Here is a 3214-nt window from a genome sequence, read left to right on the forward strand (position 1 = left end):
GCTTAGGAAAGGTATGGAATCAACACTTGATATCGAAGCAACTCGAATACCACAAACCAAAACAAAACAAAGGATTGGCTTGCAAAGTAAGCCGGAACAAATACATATGATAGCGATTTACCCAATCCCATATCATGCATATGTCGGAAAGATATTAGAGGAGCTACTTGAATTCCCACTTATAAACTCCCGAAACTTTTTGGTTATGTAATCTGGTGTTGGGGATACAGGGGAAGCATAATATCTCACCCAAACTAACAATCCCTACATCCAGATGTATCCATCCGTCAACACATAACCAAGAAACCTTCAGAAATTGTGTACCTCAACCTTCGAAAAGAACATGTTATACGAGTTATGGAAATACTCCCGAACTCCCGCCCTAGTACTAGGTGGCGTCGAGGTTATCTCACCAACAACTGCATAAAAGAGATTTTCGATGTCGGTGAAACTCAGGTATTCCAGAACTGCAACGATAAAATTGTGACGACAACACCTCGGAACGCAACTCCCCGGGACACTGCCACAACCCCTAAACGTCAGGAGGCACCAAGAACAATGGTCTCGTCACAAGAATATCGAAATGTTTCCATGATACCCGCGTGATCCTAATTTTTTTTAGAGAAATTTGAGGAGAGGAAAGTCAAAACATCTACGTCAGGAGACCTCACCAGAGCAACGAAGGGACTAAGGAGTAAAAAGAATCCTACTCTCCGGTATATATAATCCTAAGACTCAAAACATTTTTGTTCTAGACTCAACAACATCAGCGATTCGATCGAGCAGGGGGCTCCTAAGTCGGGGATGGCTCTGATTACCAACTTGTAACGCCCACGATGCGGCTATATCTCCCATGTGTCGAGGCACGACTTAGAGGCATAAACGGATGGTGGTTTTGTCGCAAGAGGGGTAATCTTCACACAATCCCATGTAATAAATAAGAAAGGAATAAAGAGTTGGCTTACAATAGCCACTTCACACAAATAATAAGTTAAACATACATCATCCAGAGTACAATTAAGTTTTGACTACGGAACCAAAATAAAAGAAGACAACCCCAAATGCTAGATCCCCGATCGTCCCAACTGGGCTCCACTACTGATCATCAGGAAACAAAACATAGTAACGACCAAGGTCCTTGTCAAACTCCCACTTGAGTTCGGTAGCATCACCTGCACTGGTATCATCGGCACCTGCAACTGTTTGAGAGTATCCGTGAGTCATGAGGACTCAGCAATCTCACACCCGCGAGATCAAGACTATTTAAGCTTATGGGAAGGATAAGGTAATGAGGTGGAGCTACAGCAAGCGCTAAGCAGGTATGGTAGCTAACATACGCAATAAAGAGTAATATGAGAAGCTACGCAACGTTCATGAACCTAGAAGTGATCAAGACGTGATCCTAAAACTACTTATGTTCAAACATAACCCAAGACCGTGTTGACTCCGCCAGAAAGAGACCATCACGGCTACACACGCGGTTGATTCATTTTAATTAAGTTAAGTGTCAAGTTCTCTATAACCAGATATTAAAAAATTCCCATCTGCCACATAACCGTGGGCACGGCTCTCAAAAGTTTATACCCTGTAGGGATGTCCCAACTTAGCCCATCACAAGCTCACGATCCGCGGAGACAATCCTCCATCGCGGGACACACGATCAGACTCGGAATCCCGGTGCACAAGACATTTCGACAATGGTAAAACTAAACCAGCAAGACCGCCCGACTATGCCGACAAATCCCGATAGAAGCTGCACATATCTCGTTCTCAAGGCACATCGGATGGGACACGCTACAAGTAAAACCAGCCCTCAAGTTTTCCGGAGGTGGCCTCGCAGACTGCTCGTTTTGGACCAACAGTCAGAGGAGCACTGGCCCCGGGGGGGGGGGGGTTAAAATAAAGATGACCCTCGGGTTTGCAACCCCAAGGGAAAGCTATAGGTTGTTAGGAAAATGTAAAACCAAGGTTGGGCCTTGCCGGAGGAGTTTTATTCAAAGCAAACTATCAAGAGGGTCCCATATATAAAACATTTAAAAGCAGATGAAATTAGATGGAAGTTGCAAATTATGAAACTAGATGAAATTCTAAGCAATTTACATATATAAAACATTTTAAGCCGATGCATGGTTCATGAGTTATTAAATGCATGATGACTAGGGACTTTTCTGCAAAACTGACATTCCTCGGATAATAGCTAAAATCACAGATCTGGAAAAAAACCCACATCGGGCTGAAACTGCCGGGTGTGGCTGGGCCGCTCACCATGGGCTACGATGGTGGCAGCAGGCCACGAGGTTGGGCTGCAAGCTGGTGCAGGCCGATGGATCTGGCCGCCACGCTGGACTCAGCGAGGGTCAACGCGTGCGGCTGGACGAAGCGAGCGAGGAGGCAGGGACTCGGTCAATGGGGCAGGCTGAATCGAGCGGGACTTGGTGCTGCGGTCGACGCTGGAAACAGAGGAACGACGCGACGGCGAGGACGGTGCGCCGGCGGTAGGGACTTGAGGCACAGGGTGGACGAGCTCGAGCAGAGGCTTGCAAGGCGCGAACGGAGGTGACCTGCATTGGGGACGGCGATGCTCACATGTGAGAAGCACAGAGAGAAAAGGGGCAAGAAGGAGAGGGACGGCAACACGAGGAGCTGCTGCTCCGGCCGGGCAGCGAGCCCGGCGGGGTTGGGGGAGAGCGGACGGATCTGGTGGTGGCGGAGCTCGACGCGGAGGCCGGTGATGGCTTCTATAGCGCCGGTGTGCTCCTGCGAAAAGAGCAAAGAGATAGACGAGGTGAGGCGAGAACCAGAGAGGGAAAAGAAGGGGTGGAGGGAGAGAGAACCAGGCGGCGAGGCTCATCTGCTGGTGGTGCTCGTCGGCGGAGGGAGCACCGGTGGTGCTGTGCCTTGCCGCGTGCGAAGGATAGACGAGGACGGAAGGGAACGAGGCAGGAGCTCACTCGAGGAGATCGAGCGCTGGAGCGTGGGGCTCTCTGTTGTTGCGGTAGGTGGGAGGATGAGCTGGGAGGCTACAGGCTGTTCGATCTGGATCTGACGGTCCAGAGCGATGGTGGGATGGATGGATGTGGTTGGGTGGATCTGGAAAACAAGGTAGGAAGGCTGGTTGGTTTGGTGCTGGAGCCGAGGAGGGTGGCGGCGCAGGAGGGGTTAAGAGCTAGGCTAGGGTTTGGTTTATACAGATTTGGTTAGGGGGTGGTCTATA

At 49.6% G+C, this 3214-nt stretch overlaps 1 long non-coding RNA gene across 1 annotated transcript; it reads right to left on the minus strand.

Annotated features, from left to right (window-relative positions):
* Positions 1–1134: 1134 nt before the first annotated feature.
* LOC125527366 lies at positions 1135–3001 on the minus strand. Its single transcript, XR_007292086.1, has 3 exons — positions 2835–3001; positions 2266–2757; positions 1135–1199 (listed from the first exon to the last, which is right to left on the minus strand). It is a non-coding gene; the product is annotated as an uncharacterized LOC125527366 (long non-coding RNA).
* Positions 3002–3214: the final 213 nt, after the last annotated feature.

This window comes from Triticum urartu, chromosome 1 (genome assembly GCF_003073215.2).
Source record: "Triticum urartu cultivar G1812 chromosome 1, Tu2.1, whole genome shotgun sequence".
NCBI lineage: Eukaryota > Viridiplantae > Streptophyta > Magnoliopsida > Poales > Poaceae > Triticum > Triticum urartu.